Raw genomic sequence first — 22,460 nt, forward strand, 5'->3', positions numbered from 1 at the left:
CCGGGCGTGGGAAGCGAGAACGCTACCGCACGACCACGAGATGCGGGCATATATACGGAGGTGATAGGTCTGTTATTGATTCGTTGTTACTAAACGAAGACAGGACATTTATGTTATTCAGTAGCTACTGCCCACTTGTCATTCAAAGGGCTACTGCATATGCTAACTTCCAACGATAGATGCAGGAATATTAATAGGAAATCGGAAGCACAAGTAATATACATGGAGCGAGCAGTGGGCCAACCATTGAGTGTGGGAACTACTGATTGCACACCCGAAAGGGTGAGGACACGGGCTGGTTGCAACCTGGGGTTTCGTGATGAGTCATTTTGCATACGTGCATGTTACATCATGGTTTGAGTTCTTTATTGAAACCTTAATAGCGACGGCTCGGCACTGGAGCTCGTTTTCACTCTTGTCTAAAATTTATACGCGTTTCCATATTGTGTGGGTCTGGTTGCCAGCAGTGTGGTACTACTTACCTTCAGGACACAAGGTAGTTTTCGGCTCCATATTTTGTGAACATCAGCACCTACTTCGTCCGTGCACTACTACTTATTTTGTATGTGTTTCACAGTTTTGCTGTTAATCGTAGTTAGTGCAGAATACTTTCTAAACAATTTGCAAGTATACTGAACAATTTAGGTCCTATTCACTTTTATAAAAACTGTAACGAAAAGTGGTTATCTAAAATTTTTCTTCAAATTCAGGCACCATTTAATCCAATAATACACTTGTCAAGGAGATCAGATTTGTACTAAATAGATACGCCATTTTGGCTGAGATACTAGACCTATTTAATGCCACACATACCACCTGAACCACAGTAAATGCTATCTCGGATTTTAATTTTTACCCTGTCCACTCACATTAATGTCATCATCTGTGAAAAGCGTAAATAACAACGTTTTGCTGTGTGGACCGCTTCGAGAAGTGCGGGAAGAGAGTCAGTGCAGTTCTGGAAGATACCTGCAGGGATGTAAACCAACACAGACTCCAGTGACTTGCTCAGCTGTGTTAGGTTTTTCAGCTGAGAATCCATGGCGCCTACAGCATGATCGGGGTTGTCCCACCGATTCCTGACTGCGTTTAAATCCGGAGAGTTTGTTGGCCACGGGAGTGTGGCAAAATCATCCCGGTGCTCTTAGACCCATGCGCATGTACACGGTGAGCTGTATGACCCGTTGCATTGTCCCGCCGGTAGATGCTATAGCGCCGAGCAACAACAAATAGCATGTAAGGGTAGACACAGTCTCCGAGGATAGATGCATACTTCTGTAGAGCCATTGTCCCTTCTAGAATGACGAGATCACCCAGACGATAACGCTCCCTCATCCGGCCTGGGTGTACACGACAACAGCTGCCTGCTCAATGGAGCATAAAACGTGATTCAGCTGAAAAGCCCACCTGACTGCACTTAGTGGACGTTCAGTTGCGGTAATGACGTGAAATTTACAGCTTTCGTTGCCGATTAACAGCAGTCAGCATGGGTGAATGAACGAGCCGCCTGCTGTGGAGGACCATATGCAGTATCGTTTACAGAACGGCCGTTGAAGAGACACTGTTGGCAGCCCTTTGATTGGTCTGAGAGGTCAGTTGCTCGTCAGTTGCGAGTCTATATTTTGTGTCTGTTGTTTTGGACATGTCCATTCTGATCCTGCAGCCACTAAGAATCGAGGCAAATAAGAATTAATGACATTGGCTGCCAGTGGACACTGATTTAAGTCAGTGAGGAAAGTTGAAAATTTGTACCAGACAGGGATTCGATCCCAGGTGTCCTGCTTACTAAGCAGATGTACTGACCACTTCAACATGCCCACACAGTGGTCATCGCAACTGCATGGGCTATGCTAGCATGCCTCCCAACGGACTCAAATCCTCAACTTATCCTCACACAACTGATGTTGTGCCCCTTGCTCATTGTCCTCGTTACTCGGTGCATTTCGCCAATTCCCGTAAGAGTTTGAGCGTGACGTGCATCTGCACCAAAGAGACCATTGATTATTCTCACCTTAATTTTACACGTGGTGTCTGTTCTATCAGACAATCTTCGGCCTGGAATTTCATTGACTGGAGTCGAATTGTCTTCAGTAATGAGCCCCGCTTCTAAATGAGCGATGGGATACCAACCTGATTTTTAGAATGAGATTTTCACTCTGCAGTGTGCGCTGATATGAAACTTCCTGGCAGATTAAAACTGTGTGCCGGACCGAGACTCGAACTCGGGACCTTTGCCTTTCGCGGGCATGTGCTCTACCATCTGGGCTACCCAAGCACGACTCACGCCCCGTCCTCACAGCTTTACTTCTGTCAGTACCTCGTCTCCTATCTTCCAAACTTTACAAAAGATCTCCTGCGATACTTGCAGAACTAGCACTCCTGAAAGATAGGATATTGCGGAGACATGGCTTAGCCCTTCTGGAAACATCCCCCAGGCTGTGGCTAAGCCATGTCTCCGCAATATCCTTTCTTTCAGGAGTGCTAGTTCTGCTAGTTTCGCAGGAGATCTTCTGTAATGTTTGGAATATAGGAGTCGAGGTACTGGCAGAAGTAAAGCTGTGAGGACGATGCGTGAGTCGTGCTTGGGTAGCTTAGATGGTAGAGCACTTGCACGCGAAAGGCAAAGGTCCCGAGTTCGAGTCTCGGTCCGGCACACAACTTCAATCTGCCAGGAAGTTTCAACCTGATTTTTGCTCACTATACGGCCCGACAACCTGCAGTGATGGTCTGGAGTGCCATTTCTTTTCACAGCAGGACCTCTTTATTTGTCAACCGTGGTACCCTACGTGGCAGCCCATCCTCAGCTTACACTTAAGCAATACATACTCACCCGCACAAGACGATAGTTTCTATCGCTGGTCTTCGTCTTTCTAAACCCTACCTTGGCCAGCAAGATCCCCGGATCTCTCCGCACCTAAGAAAGTACGGAGCATGATTGACACGGCGCTCCAACTAGCTCGGAATTTTTACGATCCAATGCACCAATTGCCCGTAATTTAGTATAATATCCCTTCGGAGGACATCCAACAACCTTATCAATCAATGCCAAGGCGAATAACTGCTTGCATAAAGGCGGAGGTGGACCACCAAGTTACTGACTTGCTTAGTTTGTGAAGTTCTTTCACTTTAATAAATGTTATTCTTTATTTATTTATTTCGTTACCTGTACAGAGTAACCCATCGCCTTGAAATGTAAAGTGGTTCAGATGCTTCTGAATCCAACAGCAAACACTTCTCACTATTACAGTGTTATTGGTATACTGTTGTTAATGTTTTTTTTAAAAATAATATAAAGAACATAATATAAAAATTTCTCTAAGGTTGCAGCGAATTGAGTGGTTAACAGTTGTTAAAATGGTTCTACACTTTTTTTTCTACCTATCTGATCAGAATATAATTTATAAATGCAAATGTCAAAGAAAAATAAAAAGAAAAACGAGTGGCGTGGAAATAATTTGCAATATGTATAGGGAAGTCATATACTGTATCTGGACGTGTAATGTAGCCTATGTAGCATGTTGGTTGGCAATGGCCTATTTCTACCTATTTCAGGTGAGGTCTCGGTAGAACCTCGAGCTATTCGTATCCGAAATGGTTTGTGTTTATGTATGTTTATTGTGTTTGTGTGTATTGGTATATTAATGGGTGTGTTGCAAGCCAGAAAACTACATGATATTCAGCAGCTGTTTGTTTGCCATATTGTTCGTAGTTGCGGTATATTGTATGTCGTACCTTCGACACATACACCTGGTATTATACAGATTAAATACTGACTGATAATTTGATACATGGAATACATAAATTTTAGATTTACATGAAAAATACACTTACGTTTGTAAATTTGTTAGTAGAAGAAGAATATAGTTCATTGCTGCTTGAGTGCGTTATTCCTTAATTAACTTAAGTACGTAACATTTTTAGTTTTATACATACTTTATACAGAAAATACATTTGATCTAGAAAACTAATTTATTGTAGTTTTAAACAGAGAAGAGAATGTACTTCTATCTACAAACAATAAGACGAACAACGCATTCGGGAGGACGACGGTTCAATCCCGCGTCCGGCCATCCTGATTTAGGTTTTCCGTGATTTCCCTAAATCGCTCCAGGCAAATGCCGGGATGGTTCCTTTGAAAGGGCACGGCCGACTTCCTTCCCCATCCTTCCCTAATCCGATGAGACCGATGACCTCGCTGTCTGGTCTCCTTCCCCAAACAACCAACCAACCAACCAACAAACAACACATTACTGCTTGTGTGCAGTATACTTTAAACACTATGCAATATGTCGTTGCGGAGTGGGAGCCTCGGAATAAAAGTTCTTCGAGCCCTCTCCTCCCAATCGACGTTACTTTATTACTAGAGTCTTAGTATGTGGTGTCAGTGTTTGTTGTATGATTGTCACTGTCTGTTGTATTGTTGTAATGCGTTGTTGGTTTCGGTCCCTTACGTGTTGATCCCTTCTGAGTCATGTTCACTTAGTGCGTTGGTACGTTCCTCGGTTTCGGAATCTGTGGTCGTGCTTGTGTCCTCCCATGTGGTTTGTTGTGTTGTTTGTGCTTATCTACGGCTCCTTCGCTACGGGTTTTGGCGCTTGTATTCTTCATGCAGTTTGTTCAATACAATATCGGCTACGCTCTTTATTGTGTTACAGTCATCGGGATTACATGTTATTCTGGTGATGTCACTGTCGTCCTCTATAGGTCTCACTTCTGCAAGGATGTTACATAGCAGTGTGACGCGTTCTGGTGTCCCAGTTTCTCCGCAAACGCATATTTCATCGTTAGATAGTCCCATAAGATTTAAATGTACCGGATACGGCCCGTGGCCTGTCAGGAAATGGACCATCGCCCCGGCTTGTGTCGACATGTTTCTGTTGTAATGTTTTGCGTACGTCTGTAAAGAAAGAGTGTACTCGGCGACCCTCGTCGGATGCGAACCACTCTCTCTGCCATGTTTGAATCCGCCATTGTTTCATTTGTGTTTTGTTCATAATGCTGGTGCCTCTAATTTCGGTGACCTTATCAGGCCCGTCCTTCTTAAGCCAGTAAAGTGCAGCTCTATACCGTATTGTTACGTCCATAGGACAGATCCCCAACGCAAAGTGCCTCTAGTGACGTGGTGTTGAAAGCTCCGCTCATTCTCAAGAGTACACTACGTTGACCTCGTTATGTTATGTATATAGACTGAAGCGGCGAGTGAAAATTTGTACCAATGTCGGGAATCAAACCCATGCCTCCTGCTTACTAAGGAAGTGCGTTAGCCACTAAGCCACCTTGGCACAGCCATTCCCAAAATTGCACGGATTTCCTTGGCACGCCTCTCTCCTCAGTCCAAATTCTCACTTCCACCCTAGTCTTCTTTAAATACCCCATTACTCAAGAACTAAATTGCCAGGACTCACCATGTTCTGGAATAGCACCTCACCATCGAACGTAAATGGGAAATCCATCCTGACACCCAGGTGCAGGTACGCAAAAAAACCATAAATGCTAAAAATTTACGTGTATAGACTGATGCAGCGAACGAAAATTTGTACCAAGCCCAGGAATCGAACCTTGGTCTCCTGCCTACAAGGCACGTGCGTTAGCCTAGGAAGCAGGAGACCCGGGTTCGATTCCAGGCCTTGGTACAAACTTTCGTTCGCTGCTTCAGTCTACACACATAAAATCATATCTGCATGAGACCAGTAAAGCCTCTGAAACTGTGTTGTTCCTTAAATCTCCAATTTTTCTGAAATTGTCAACTTCGCATTTTGGGATTAAATCTGAGATTTCACAATCGATTGTTGATTACTGAATCAAAGTCTAATAACCTGGGTTGGTATAATGTAAACTGCATTTTTATTCTTAAGACATGTTTATAATAGCAGCAAGCTATCACTGATTACTTACTGATCCCGTAGACAAGTTACAGCTCTTCACAAACAGTATTTTGGGATTCCTGTAAGAAATGTACATGTCGAATGCTGAGACCAGTTACATTCCTCACGTCAAATTTTACGACCGTCAGTTCAGTATCTACAACTAAAGGCCATAACAGGACAATGTGTTTCATGGGTAATTAACTCATCTGGCTAATTCCAAAATTCTGTCACTTATCACAAAGGAATCCGTGGTGCAATATAAAAATTCAATCAAACTATGGTTTTGAGAAGTACCGTCCATTCAACTGATCATGGAGGGGAAAAGGTCATGCTTTACACGTACCAACGTAACGCAAACGCATGAACTGAATTAAAAGGCCGGCCGATGTGGCCGAGCGGTTCTAGGCGCTTCAGTCTGGAACCGCGTGACCGCTACGGTCGCAGGTTCGAATCCTGCCTCGTGTGTGATGTCCTTAGGTTTAACTAGTTCTAAGTTCTAGGGGACTGATGACCTCAGATGTTAAGTCCCATAGTGTTCAGAGCCATTTTTTGTCACATTAAACTGTCCGTAACTTCATAAATACTACGAACTCCAAAATCTAACAAGGATAAATCTAGTTTCGGAATAAGCACGAGAATTCAAAAGAGACATTTACACATCAATTTGCAAAGTTTATATTTATCGATTCCACGCATAGAAAATGTCACAAGGCGCACAGTGCACCTTATACACGTATAGCAAGTAGCACACAGTTTTTAGGGCAAACTTGCTTCAGTGTCGCTTTTTCCGCCTATATCTCATAAATGCTTTTAAAAAGATACATATTCTATTTTAATTAAACAAAATACTAGATGCGTATTAGCATATACGAAATGTACTACAAACGAAATCGAAAAACCACTGTGACATCATTAGTCTATATCCTTGCCTCAATATTTATGATGGTTAATGTAATAACAGACGGGTCAATATTATTTTGCGTACCCGTATGCTCTAACAGTGAGCGCAACAATTATAGGAATCTCTCGTTGAAAAGTAAAGTATGTCCGTACCATCAGTTCCCTTTTTTTAATGTGTAGTGAGGTCATTAACTAATCGTAGTCTTTTAAATTTTAAACTATCAAAATTTTTCAACTGTAACAAGTATATTTGGTTACATATCATGCACTCCCAATGTCAAGGTCGTATCGCTAGCAATGATGATGGAAACACTGGATTTAGGTCCTGGCTGATCGGATGACGCGAAAGTACAAGACGTTATAGCGATACGTAGAGCATTTAAAAGTAATTCGGAGGCAAAGTTTGAAAGCTGACTGTGAAGTACACAGTGCGCAGACTCACAGTGCTGGCAGCCGCTGCCTTTGACTCATGGAGCTTGGCTGACTCGTTGCGACAAAAGTTACGGGCCGGTTGGGGTTATTAATAATGGTGGAGCAATCAATAGCTGATACCGATTTGCTTTTGACATGCAATATGCGTGGGCGTAGCAAAGTGACATTACAAAGACCAGAGACCACATTGTGCTTCCTGCTGGGCTGACAGATCAATTGACTTGTTCTCTGTCCAGGTGAAAGGGAACAGCAGCCACAGGCCGCGCCTGCATTGAGGCCACGGCTGCGGTACAATGCCCCGGGAACTCAGCGACGCTGCGCGAAGGATTACGCACCGTAGCTCTTGAATGTTAAGGGCTAATTAAAAAAGTTAAATAATTGTAACTGCAACAGTTCAGGTGTCTACAAAATCTCAACAATGGTATCATTTTAATAGAAACTACAAAACGTTCACAAAATATTTTCTGCTGGTTGTGCTCCGTGGCTTTAACGAACTTTATAAATCCACATCGTGTAACACTACAGATTGTAAATGCTTTCAACACAGTCTTGCGGTATTACATGATACATTCCTAAACAAGATGTTCGTTTTTCATCAGTGATGACTTTCAAACATCTCTACAAAACATCTCTTTATTAAGATTCTCGTTAAATCCAGAGGAATTTTTGGCTTAATTACCCATTACAGACTATAGTGCTTCATTTACAAGACATAACGAAGCTACCTAGAGAACTGGCGCAGTACTTGAAACATTGGATTGTAACTAAACACTTGGAGATAAGAATACTATCTTGGATGCGGAGGTTTTAATTTTCAAATTTCAGTCATGTGTTTCGCCTGTGGCATCTTTATATCACAGAAGCTGATAAGGGCGAATGCTGCCCATAAAAATGATTACACGATGAGAATAGAGCGGCAAAATGTGATTAGGATATGAAAAAAGTTGAAAATCGCCAGTGTCACTCAAGTTGGTTCCTTACACGTCTCTGTAATCTGAAGATGCCTACCGCAGGCGAAACGCGTCATTGAAATTTGAAAATAAAAACCTTCGGTGAGACTCTAAAATAAAAAACCTCCGCAATCAAGGCTCTATTCATATCTCAAGTCTTACAAAGGTTGTTGTATCAGCCGCAACAATGGAAAGGAAGAAATTTTAAAAACATTGATTTACTATACGAGCGGAAACTGGTTGTAATCCGCCTACGGACTTCGTGATTTAGGTTTTCAGCAGTTTCCACAAATTTCAGGAAATTGTTGGATTGATTCTCTTACAAATGCTTCCTGTTCATCTCCATTTTGAGACAGCGATCCATATCTACTTGCATTCTTGTCGACGGGAGCTTCCATCTTCTTTCTGTAGCGGTCTATGCGCTGCTTTGCAACTTCGTGGTATATTAAAACTGTGTGCCAGTCCCTGAACCACGCCCTCCGCAATCAGTGTTGTTACCGACTGAACTATCTAGGCAGGTCAAGCGATAGTATCTGGATAGCTCATTCGCTAACAACACTTACCCTGAAATGCCTGATGCCAGGTTCGGGATCCCGACCGCCACATAGGTTCAATCTGGCAGGGAGTTTCAAAATTGACATTAGCTAAGTACTTGAATAAATTTCTTACATATTAACATGAGAATTCGACACTCACTGATTTATGAGAAAGTGTGTAGCTTATTTCAAGTACACATTTTTTAACTGAACTGCTTGCGCAGCTGAAACCATTAACGCAGAGCAATGGCGCGCGAGTAGGAGGTTGCCTATTTGACTCCGGATGTTGGATAAAACTTTCATCAGCGAAATGTGGCCAGCATGTGAGGAGAGGGATTGGTTTACGTGTCATTACGAACGCAAGCACCCCCATATCGTGTACTGAATTCGCAAACCTCTGAGAAGAGAACATTCCCAGATGTCAGGAAACGATTTTGATGCAACTTGGCGGGTATGTAGACGCCCAAAATAGTGCAATATGTATCTGTTTGTCCCCAATTTCACTTTTAAGGGGTAAAACACAACCCGAAAGATAATTTGGCATTTTAGTTTTAGAGAGTACATCTTCCTAACTGAGAGATACAAAAAGTCTTTACATGTAAAAGTTGATATAAAGTGTATGTAATTTAAAACTGTTTAATAAACTTTCGTAATAAATTATTTTGAAAAATGAATACTTTTTTACAACATGAACTGAAGAAGCTTTCAAGCCACATACGTCCTTGTGTAATAAAGCTAGTTTCTAAAATACGATTTTTAGGAAATAAATTTCACACAATGTGCTCTTGGAGTATTTTAAACATTGCTAATTAAAATCTGTAAGCATTCATTACTATTCTAATTATTTATTTTACTTATATTTGTTTTGTAATTTAAATTGTTATTTTACATATTACATTCATGTATTTTTTGTTATTTAATTTACCATTTCACTTAAGCTTACCTAGTTAATAGAAAATAATATGTAATTGATTATTATGATAGAAAATAATTACAATAATGGTAATCTGTAAAGAAATGCTTAAAACGTAAATTTACTTTACACCATGCACATCAAATGAACGAAATATAAAAGGAAATTCAGCAGACTTTCAAACTGGCATGGATAATCTTCTAAAATCGTAATTTGTGTCAGGCATATTTCAATATTTTGGTAAGCCTTGATGAAGAGAACTAATTGTGTACTATTGACTGTAACTTTATTATTTTTTTGTTTTGTTTTTTTGTTTTCAAGTGAAGATTGACGTCATACGCATTTAACGAAATTAGATTTAGAAGTCCTCTCGCAAAATTCTTCCCACGTCGAAAGTCGCATACGTCCCATTGCTGCACCTGTGCCATCGTTCCCTTTGGGAATAACAGATGAACAAGTTTCTTCTACTCAGGTACGATGCTCTAAACGGTTCTTTCACACTGACCACCTCAAGAATCTAACAATAATGCAGATATTTCTGGCTCACAGGGTAAGAGAACATCTCTCAAATATATTTCGACCTGGTCAGCCGTTTGTTTACCAGACATTTCGGGCTTCAAAAATAGATTATCGAATTCTCAGTCGAAACTCACCAAAAGTTTCTTTTAAAAGTATAAGCAGGTGGGTGGTCAGTGTGAAAAAAGGAAAAAAAGAAAAAAACAGTTCTGAGCGTCGTACCCGCGGACAATAAAATATCTGGTGATCGCAAAGGGCTCCATGGCACAGGTACAGCCGTGGAAAATCTACAGCTTTCGATGTCGGAAGAATTTTTTGGGATGATTTGCAGAACTAGTTCCGTAGAATGCTTATAATGCTAGTCTCCATTTCAGACACAATACAATCAAGATGCAGTCACTAGTAAGTAATCAGTCCTCTTCGCCAGTGCTTTTCAATGTATTAAAATATGGCTGATACAAATCAGGATATATAGAGGCACACCCGTTACAATTTTAAATCCTGCGGAATTTTAATAAAAGATTACATTGTCTGCTGTACGGCGTATTGTGCTTCATTAAGATCGTACTATCAGCTAATTTCGGCCGTGAGCCATTATCAAGCACATTTGCTGTGTAATTACATATCGTGCTCATCTTATTCTTTTATGTCACATACATAAAACCAGAACTCATACTCCATCGTAACATATTCTAAGAGCTGTAGCCTGTCAGTTTTAAAGAATATTAATTACGTATCAACCTTCATATGAAATTTTTTTATATATCATACTTTCGAAGGTATTCCCTCTAAATCTAAAATGCCAAATTATCTCTCGGGGTGTGTTTTACCCCTTAAAAGTGAAATTGGGCACAAACAAAAAAATACATGCGACATAAAAGTTTCCTGGGTATGATACCGCGTCATATTGCATAAAACCACTGCTGGAGAAAATCAACGTTTCGGCCACGGTTGCAGCGGCCATCTTCTGGGTCTACTGGTCAAAAAACTTTTTTGTCGACTTACTCTGGCAAAATGAGCCTACGCGATTAAAAAGATTCGTATTACATTATTTTGGTCCTCTACACACTCGCCATGTTTCATCAAGATCGTTTGACATTTAGGAAAGTTCCGTTGTGCATTAGACTCCTTCACAATGAAACATTTAAGGAGTGGAGGCAGTAAGCCTACTCTGGTTGTCAGAGATGGGGGAAGGGGGAGGCGTGTTCGTGGCATTCTATGTGATATGAGGGAAAGGGCCAATAAGCATGAATGAAAATCGTATTTCCAATTAGTTGACTGAACTTACTCGCCAAGATGACGCTGCAGCACTACCACACGGCTTCTTTATTGAGCTGGCTCACACTACGCTACATCGCCCTAGAAACGAAAATTACAAACTCTGTCTCTTCTTGAATTAATTAAACACAACTCCACAGAGCGGAAGTCTCATCCTTAAGTATCACATAAAGGTAAATGACTACATTTCTTAATAAAGCAGAGAAAAACGGCGCAGTTCACAACACATTTTGTTCCGGTGGATGATATCAGCAAACCATTACTATTTACTCTCTTCCTTCCAACTTTCGTAACAGGTACTTCAAACACATGAGTAGCTTTTGTTTGGATGGCGCTTCGTTTATGACAGTGCTTGTTTGAGATTGCTATCGACATAAACCACCGCGTACAACATCCACTATCGCTTCGCCACCCACGCAAGTAATTTTCTTGTATGCTTACTTTCTAGATATATTGGTACTCTCTAGTATTCTGGTCCAGGCAGGACAGGTCAGCCTACTACGTTTGACAGCACAGTACTGTTATTACCAACCAGAATTTTGATTACTCACTGTGATTACTACCTCGTCGCTATCAATAAATATTCCGTATATTCCGCTTGAGCTAGACACCCAAGAGATCGTAAGAGATGGAAAAGAGCCACCGTGGTACAACAACCGAGTTAGAAAACTGCTGCGGAAGCAAAGGGAACTTCACAGCAAACATAAACATAGCCAAAGCCTTGCACACAAACAAAAATTACGCGAAGCGAAATGTAGTGTGAGGAGGACTATGTGAGAGGTGTTCAATGAATTCGAAAGTAAAGTTCTATGTACTGACTTGGCAGAAAATCCTAAGAAATTCTGGTCTTATGTCAAAGCGGTAGGTGGATCAAAACAAAATGTCCAGACACTCTGTGACCAATATGGTACTGAAACAGAGGATGACAGACTAAAGGCCGAAATACTAAATGTCTTTTTCCAAAGCTGTTTCACAGAGGAAGACTGCACTGTAGTTCCTTCTCTAGATTGTCGCACATATGACAAAATGGTAGATATCGAAATAGACGACAGAGGGATAGAGAAACAATTAAAATCGCTCAAAAGCGGAAAGGCCGCTGGACCTGAAGGCATACCAGTTCGATTTTACACAGAGTACGCGAAGGAACTTGCCCCCCCCCCCCCCCCTCTTGCAGCGTTATACCGTAGGTCTCTAGAAGAGCGTAGCGTTCCAAAGGATTGGAAAAGGGCACATGCCATCCCCGTTTTCAAGAAGGGACGTAGAACAGATGTGCAGAACTATAGACCTATATCTCTAACGTCGATCAGTTGTAGAATCTTGGAACACGCATTATGTTCGAGTATAATGACTTTCCTGGAGACTAGAAATCTACTATGTAGGAATCAGCATGGGTTTCGAAAAAGACGGTCGTCTGAAAACCAGCTCGCGCTATTCGTCCACGAGACTCAGAGGGCCATAGACACGGATTCACAGGTAGATGCCGTGTTTCTTGACTTCCGCAAGGCGTTCGATACGGTTCGCCACAGTCGTTTAATGAACAAAGCAAGAGCATATGGACTATCAGACCAATTGTGTGATTGGATTGAGGAGTTCCTAGATAACAGAACGCAGCATGTCATTCTCAATGGAGAGAAGTCTTCCGAAGTAAGAGTGATTTCAGGTGTGCCACAGGGGAGTGTCATGGGACCGTTGCTGTTCACAATATACATAAATGACCTGGTGGATGACATCGGAAGTACACTGAGGCTTTTTGCAGATGATGCTGTGGTGTATCGAGAGGTTGTAACAATGGAAAATTGTACTGAAATGCAGGAGGATCTGCAGCGAATTGACGCATGGTGCGGGGAATGGCAATTGAATCTCAATGTAGACAAGTGTAATGTGCTGCGAATACATAGAAAGATAGTTCCCTTATCATTTAGCTACAAAATAGCAGGTCAGCAACTGGAAGCAGTTAATTCCATAAATTTTCTGGGAGTACGCACTAGGAGTGATTTAAAATGGAATGATCATATCAAGTTGATCGTCGGTAAAGCAGATGCCAGACTGAGATTCATTGGAAGAATCCTAAGGAAATGCAATCCGAAAACAAAGGAAGTAGGTTACAGTACACTTGTTCGCCCACTGCTTGAATACTGCTCAGCGGTGTGGGATCCGTACCAGATAGGGTTGATAGAAGGGATAGAGAAGATCCAACGGAGAGCAGCGCGCTTCGTTACAGGATCATTTAGTAATCGCGAAAGCGTTACGGAGATGATAGATAAACTCCAGTGGAAGACTCTGCAGGAGAGACGCTCAGTAGCTCGGTACGGGCTTTTGTTAAAGTTTCGAGAACATACCTTCACCGAAGAGCCCAGCAGTATATTCCTCCCTCCTACGTATATCTCGCGAAGAGACCATGAGGATAATATCAGAGAGATTAGAGCTCACACAGAAGCATACCGACAATCCTTCTTTCCACGAACAATACGAGACTGGAATAGAAGGGAGAACCGATAGAGGTACTCAGGGTACACTCCGCCACACACCGTCAGGTGGCTTGCGGAGTATGGATGTAGATGTAGATGTAGACACCCATATTCGGTGCTTTGCTAAAGTCCCCATCGATGCTCCAAAATGATTAATTCGGCGATAAGTTGTTGTGAAACGACTACGCAGCTTTTCAGAAGAGGAAAAGGAGGTTTACTCCTTAGAATAATCGTAAGCTCTTCTCATTTCCTCACAAAAGGCCAGCTCACTTTCAATAACCGTTTACGTCTCGCAAACAAGGTAGGCCAAGTGCTCTAAAACATCTCTCTAAGTTCAGAATCTCTCATTACAGAATGACTTGACGCTGTTTTGTGTGGATATCCCCCATTACTTTGTTGACAAACGTCACGTTGCAAGCCTCAATCTCACACTTCCCACATTGCACACTTTACATGTCCTTTCCTACATATACACTATGACGAAAAAAATGTAAAAAATAAAAAAGACGCACTACGAAGAAATTATCTGGAAATCCGTAGATGTGATTAAAATGTCAAGAAATTGGATGGTTTATTCAAGGCAAAGAACTTCACAGATTGAGCAATTAAATAATGGGCTGGTCTACTTCTGTTCCCTGTGTAAGCAGGGATACTGGTATGAAAAGAACACCTCAGACCACAACTTCTGGCTGTCTGGTGTATAGCAGACGACAGTCAGGTACCCTGATGCCGCCCAGGGCGTCTCCCGAAACGTCTTCGGCCTGGAATCTGACAGAATGGAGTGTAATTATCTTCAATGATGAGTCCCACATCAAATTGAGCCCTTATAGTAGTGGAACAAGAGCGGCATCAGCGCAGTTTGTAATGCAGGATGCCTACATTCAGGGGCAAACCTACTGTTCTCTTTTGAATGAGAGGTCCTTAAACTGTTGTTCTGCTAAGAGGACTCTGACACCTGGGGATAATCCATCCTTTTGATTTACAGGTCCTTAACACATTGGCCAGCAGAAGTGGCCAAGCGGTTCTAGGTGCTACAGTCTGGAGCCGTCCGACCGCTATGGTCGCAGGTTCGAATCCTGCCTTGGGCATGGATGTGTGTGATGTCTTTAGGTTAGTTAGGTTTAAGTAGTTCTAAGTTCTAGGGGACTGATGACCTCAGCGGTTAAATCACATAGTGCTCAGAGCCATTTGAACCAGCCTTAACACATTGTTCAGTTAAATTGCTTTCCCATGTCAACCCCACTCTCCCCCTGCTCCTCCCCCCACCCAACATCCTCCCAAACCCTCTGGGAAATCCAGTCGCCAATACAAACAAACTTCTGTTAGCAGTTTCATTGACTAATTAATTAAATTATTAGCCCCTTCATCACTGGGAAACTAACCAACTCCCCCATCTGGAAATTGGTGGGAGAAGTCACAGATGACTGGCCACTTGGTTATTGTTTCATAATTTAGACAACGTGTGCAATCATTGTTCATCTAAACAATTTGTGAGATACAAGATTATGTATGAAGTATAGTTTATTGAAAGAATTTGGCGAAAAACAGGTTTCAGTGTGTGTAATATTATTCAAAAATTTTAGACAAAGTGTGGAATATTGTTTGTTACAGTAATTTTTCGGATACTAGATGCTGCATGGAATATAGTTTATTCAATTATGCAAAGAATTTGACATGAAATCGATTCCAATGTATGGAATAATGTTTAAACATTTAAGACAATGTCAGATATATTGTTTACTTAAAAAAATTATTGGATACAAGGTGGTGCTTGGAATATTTAAATAATTCCGGCTCTTTTTCGTCTGACTGCATATGAAAGCATGTAATTGCACTGTCACAGATTGTTTAAACAAATCTGAATAACTTTCTCGCGTCTCGCTACCTGCGCCTGCTGCCCAGAGTCAGGGAGCATCAAAGGGACTTGGAAGCACCATCGGACTAGTTGCACCGATGTCAGCCACCGGCTGCCGTCTCAAGTGGTCACGTGCTGTTTCTGCATGCGTGAAACAAGCTGTCGGATACTAGGGCACTTGAGAGACTCCTTCGTTCCAAAGCAAATACTGGGCTGTGAATCAAGCCTGAAATACTGCCAAAGTTAATAAATAATTAATTTCCCTTCACATGATCGTGCTGTAGGGAATATAAAGCTGACTCTGTAGCTATTTCACAAACTGAAATTGACAATGTCACGAAACTACTAACAAGCTGACTCGAAGTACACTCTAAAAAAAACGCTAAATACTGAGAAAGGGAGACAGAAGAGCTGTAGTTTGCTTTGCAGATGACATGGAAACTAGCATGGCATATTTCATTCTGCCATGGACTCTAAGCTGCCCATATTTCTGGTGAATTTTCTTGTGGTGCACTTCATGAGCTGCTTCAGAAGTTATTAAATCTGTTGCAGAATATCACATCTTAAAGATGTCACAAATGTTGCTTCAAAAGATGTGCCACATTGATATATAGGCTTTTAAACAATTTGCTTCAGACTACTTGAAATAAAAAATATTGACACTGCACAGTAGTTTGTGTGCATAAACAACAGCGTTATGGGTTGTCAAGAAATTTTAGTGAATATTCCAAACCTATTATTATTTGACGTTACGATTGGAAATGGTGATGTATGAAATGACAGTTGGAATTTCACAATTTGACCGTCACAGTTATAGAACATCCGACCACTACAAGTCTGCTAAGTGTCTTTTCTTTCTTAAAGCGCTATAGAATTCCTAAATTGGTTTTCTGGCTGGCTCTGAGCACTATGGGACTTAACATCTATGGTCATCAGTCCCCTAGAACTTAGAACTGCTTAAACCTAACTAACCTAAGAACATCACACACATCCATGCCCGAGGCAGGATTCGAACCTGCGACCGTAGCAGTCGCGCGGCTCCGGACTGAGCGCCTAGAATCGGTAGACCACCGCAATTGGTTTTCTCTCTTACATTCGGGAGGAGGAGGAATGTACTGCTTGACAGGATAGAGACAACAGCAAATACCACTTCCAGACAGAGGACACTGTGATGTATTTGAAGTACTAAACACAACACACACAAACCATGATCCAATCTTTAGTAGCAGTTATTATCGTGGCTATTGTCAGAGATCGCTATGTGTCGGAAACTTGACGTTGCGATTGAGTTTTTAAAGCACTATAGAATTCCTAAATTGCTTCTCTCCACTACATTCAGAACGAGGAGAAGGAGGAAGGATGTACTGCATGATACAGTGAAACAACAGCAAATACCACAGGAAAACAGAGTCCATTACAATGTACTGAGAAGCACTAAACATTATACACTAATACCACAATCCAGTCTATAGCACTAGTGGCCCTGACTAGATGCTGGAGATCGTAGAAACACTCGCACATCCCGTGCACTCATGCCACAAGGTCCACAAACAGTGCGCCAATCCTTTTATACACTACCATCGCCAACGCTCCGAGGTCGTCACAAAACTACCGCCGCGGCCTCAGCAGCAGTCGGGGATGCACCTGTGTGCCAGAGTGCACCAGCCCCGACCACAGAGCGCGTCTGGGGATGATTGGAGTGGTAGGAAGTTATCAATACACTCAGTGCAAACGCCCGTCATTTTGAATCTTCTCTCACGCATCTCTATGTCAGTTTCTGGTACCGCTCATACAGTACACTGGTCACTTAACCAGTCTACGCTGTCGTGGACATGATCAAAAGGTCGACGCATTCTTTGTACCTAAACGCCCGTCATAGGCTCAGCTAATCTGTTACTCCTAGTTCTCCACTCCAGGTGACTGCCGCTGGCGCCAGCCACGGTGCACTGCGAAATAAGCACACTCCCCTGTTTAAAAGTAAATCCAGTTTACCCAATCTGAGACACTGTTGCTGTTGACCACAAACCTCGAATTTCTTACGGGAAATGTAGATTTCTCTCTTTCATAGAAGTTATTTTCGGAGATAGCAGAAATCGAGATGTACACGCTTTTTCACATCGCTCAAGTATCCTCACCTGTTGTGAAAATCCTGCAACAGTATGGCATAGGGTACATTTCTTCTAAGTATTCTCTGATCAAGTAGGAAAAAATGTTTTCTTATCTGTTACGTCAGGCATCACAGGACTAGAATATTGAAATCATATTGGGCTCTTCACGGAGTATTGAGATGTACCTCTGTCACAGAACGTCTCCTCACTTTCGAACTTCCTTAAGGTAACCAAATGCCTCGCCACATACGAAGCCACTTATGGTAACAGCAAAGAGAAGTGGTAAATATTAGATTTATACCGATGTCACTTTATAAATTCGGAAATACATATGATTTTATTACGATGGTTTCTCTCCCTGTGTAGGGAGATTGAAATTTCGTTAAAAGATAGCGCCACAACGAAGAAAACGACTGATTACCGCTCCAAATCAAGAATCATAATCGTTGCACCCTACCCATCATTTCAACCTGCACTGAATGTGTTGATAACTTCCTAATTCCTACCACTCCAATCATCCCCGGACGTGCTCTGTGTCGGGGGTGGTGTACTTTGGCACACAGGCGCATCCACGACTGCGACTGATGCCGTGGCGGCAGTTTTGTATCGACCTCGGAGCGCTGGCGCTGGAAGTGTATAAAAGGTTTGGTGCACTGTTTGTGGACCTTGCGGCATGAAGGAACGGGATGTGCGATTGTCTCTATGATCTCCAGAATCTAGTCTGTACAACTAATGCTACAGACTGGATTCTGGGCCGGCCGGAGTGGCCGAGCGGTTCTAGGAGCTTCAGTCTGGAACCGCGCGACCGCTACGGTAGCAGGTTCGAATCCTGCATCGGGCATGGATGTGTGTGATGTCCTTAGGTTAGTTAGGTTTAAGTAGTTCTAAGTTCTAGGTGACTGATGACCTCACATGTTAAGTCCCATAGTGCTCAGAGCCATTTGAACTGGATTCTGGTTTAAGTGTGTCACGTTTCGTGCTCCTCAGTACATTGCAGTGGACTCTGTCGTGCAGTGGTATTTGCTGTTGTGTCTATCCTATCACGCAAAAAGCCCGTCTTCCTCATCCCTCCTCCAAATATAGGTGTGGCAACCAGTTTAGGAACTCTACAGGGCTTTAAAAACCCAATTGTAACGTCAAGTTCCTGATTGATAGCGGTCTCCAACATCTAGCTGTGACAACAACAACAACTACACTACTACTACTACTATTACTATGGACTGGATCGTGGTTTAAGTGTGTCATGTTTAGTGCTTCTCTGTACATTGCAGTAGACACTGTCTTGCAGTGGTATTTGCTGTTGTGCCGATCCTATCATGCAGCAGATTCTTCCTCCTCCTTTTTCTCAATGTTACGGAGAGAACCAATTTCGGAAATCTGAAGCACTTTAAAAAAGAAAATACACCTAGCAGACCTGTAGTGGTCAGAAATACCATGATCATGACCGTCGAAATTTGAAATAATAATAATAGGTTTGGATTATTTGATGAAATATCTCGTCAAAAACATAATGCTGTTGTTTATGCAAGCAAACTGCTGTGCGCTGTCGACCTTTTTTTTTTATTTTGACTAGTTTTTAACTGTCTGATGCAAATTGTTTAAACGCTTATACTGATCATTTAATTAATGTTTCCTGTGGCACATCTTCTGAGGCAACATTTGTGACATTTTCAAGATATGATGCCCGCAGCTCGTGGTCGTGCGGTAGCGTTCTCGCTTCCCACGCCCGGGTTCCCGGGTTCGATTCCCAGCGGGGTCAGGGATTTTCTCTGCCTCGTGATGGCTGGGTGTTGTGTGATGTCCTTAGGTTAGTTAGGTTTAAGTAGCTCTAAGTTCTAGGGGACTGATGACCACAGATGTTAAGTCCCATAGTGCTCAGAGCCATTTGAACCAAGATATGATATTCCGCATCGGCTTAATAACTACTGAAGTGTACCACAAGAAAGTGCACTAGGAATGCTGGGCAGTTTAGAGTCCATGGCAGAACGAAATATTCCATCTTAGTTCCGATGTCATCTACAAAACAAACTGTAGCCCTCCCTCTATCTCTCTCTTTCTTTGTATGCAGCGATTTTTTAAAAGTAGCGTATTTTAAGTCAGCGTGCTACTAGTTTTGGACGCTGTCAATTTGTGTATCGGTGTGAAAAAGCTACCGCGTCTGCCTTGTATTCCCTACATCACGATCATGTGAAGAGAAATTAATTATTTATTAGCTTCAGCAGTATTTCAGGATTGATTCCCAGTTAGGTATTTGCGTCTCTCAAGTGGTTTTGTATCCGACAGGTTTTTCACGCATGCAGAAACAGCACATGACCACTTGAGGTGGCAGCTGACAGCCGACAGTGATGTGGCGAAGTTTGTGGTGCCTCCAAGACCTGCTGGTGAATCCTACCTCTGGGCAGCCTGCACAGGTGGCGAGACGCGAGTAATTTTTTCAGATGTATTTAAGCGTTCTGTGAAGGTGTAATTACATGTTTCCTTACGCGATCAGAATGAAAAAGTGCCACAATAGTTCAAATATTTTATGCTGTAAATTGTTTAAATAAACAATGTTCCACAATAGTTTGAGCAATATTCCATACACTGCAGCTGATTTCCTTCCAAGTGTCCAGTCTGCTGAGTCTTCCTCCCTTGTATCGTCGCGCAGAGTTCCCAGAGGTGTAGGGGAGGAGGAGGGGGAGATGGAGGATGACAGGGAGGGTAAGGGTGACATAGAAGACAGCTTAACTGGACAACAGCTTCAGGACCTGTCAATCAAAGGGATGGATTATCCCCAGGGGTCATAATCCTCTTAGCAGAACAATAGGTAAATTACCTGTCAAACAAAAGAGAACAATAGGTTTGCCCCTGAATATATACTTGCCCCTAAATATAGGCAACCCACTCTAACAAATTATGCTGTTATGGCCTTGTCCCTCACCTCATGGTGATCAGCAATTATGTTTCTAGAGGTGCCACCAGGAGCAGTGGGATACCAACACAACTGACCTTGACGTATGGCCTGACAACCAAGGTGATGGTCTCAGGTCCATTTTTTCTCAAAGTAGGACGACTTTGGTTGGGCGACTTTGGTTGTCATTCATGGCAGCCTTACATCACAGTGATACATCAACAATATTCTAAACCCCATTTTGTTACTCTTCATTCCAAGCCCTCCTGGCCCTACATTTCAGCAAGATAATGCCCTGCCCACACACAGCGAGAATTTCTGCTGCTGGTCTTCATGCTTGCCAAACCCTACTTGGCTAGTAAGCTCACCAGATCTCTCCCTAACTGGGAACATTTGAAGCATTATGAGATAGACCCTCCAATTAGATTGTTATTGGCGATCTAACATGCCAGTTGGTCAGAATTCAACATAATATCCCCAAGGGGGTATCCAGCAACTGCATAAGAGCGAAAGGTGGGCCAACTCTCTTGCTCAATTTGTGACGCTCTTTTCCGTGAATGGGTCGTCCAGTTTTTCTGAAACCATAATCATTTGTTTGTCTGCACAAGTACATCACATCTGCCGATATCCGTCTCATTCGGACAATTATTTCATGCTGCATCATTTTTTATTGTATTATTGTCGATAAGAACACTGCTTGCGAAATCCGAGGATAGTTCGACACACAATTAACATTTTGAAGGTTATTTGACTCTAGTGTACACTCCTCCCTAGGCTAGAAAACTCATTTTGTACCTTATATTTTACTTTATAGCCCAAAAACCCAAATATTCCAGCACTATCTTCAGATAATATCTCCAATTCTTCAATCGCTTTGGAACTATGTCTCGTTCTTGATTGCTCAGAATCCGAGGATAGGGTGCCACCCTTTTATCTGATTAATAAAAGGCATGCTTAGGGGTCACGGAAACATACAACTGTTCCGACTGTTTACATGCAGCCCGCCACAAATTCCTCTCCTGTGCCAACCTGTTCATCTCAGAATAGCACTTACAACCTATATCCTCAATTACTTAGAGCTTCCTCTCGTACGATGGAAGTTATTCCCGGTCTTACCAGATCCCCTGTCACCCTGTGCCTTTTTTCTTTTTGTTTCAGTATTATTCACATGTACCACCATATCTCAAATGCTTCGACCCCTTCTATTCTAGTTTTCCCATAGCCCATAGTTCACAACCATACAATGCTGTCCTCCAAACACACATTCCCAGAAATTTCTTTGCCAAATCAAGGCCTATGTTTGATAGTTGTAGACTTCTCTTGACCACAAATGCTCTTGTTGCCAGTCCTAGTTTACCTTTGATGTCCTCTTTGCTCCGCCCATCATAGGTTATTTTGCTTCCTTAGTGACGTTCCTTGACTCCATCTACATAGCGACCATCAGTTCTGATGTTAAGTTTCTCGCCGTTCTCATTACTTTTGTCCTTCTTCGATTTCCTCGCAACGCACAGTCTGCAGTTATTAGGTTGTTCATTCCATTCAGCAGAGCCTATAATTGTTCTTCATTTTCAATAAGATAGAAACAGCATCAGCGAATTTTATCATTGGATCCTTTCACCTTTACTTTTATTTAGACTCATGAGCCCTACGCTTTTCATCATTGCTTCTTCAAAAATTGGTTCAAATGGCTCTGAGCACTGTGGGAATTAACTGCTGGGTCATCAGTCCCCTAGAACTTAGAACTACT

The sequence above is a fragment of the Schistocerca serialis genome, chromosome 5 (assembly GCF_023864345.2).
Source record: "Schistocerca serialis cubense isolate TAMUIC-IGC-003099 chromosome 5, iqSchSeri2.2, whole genome shotgun sequence".
In the NCBI taxonomy this organism is placed as follows: domain Eukaryota; kingdom Metazoa; phylum Arthropoda; class Insecta; order Orthoptera; family Acrididae; genus Schistocerca; species Schistocerca serialis.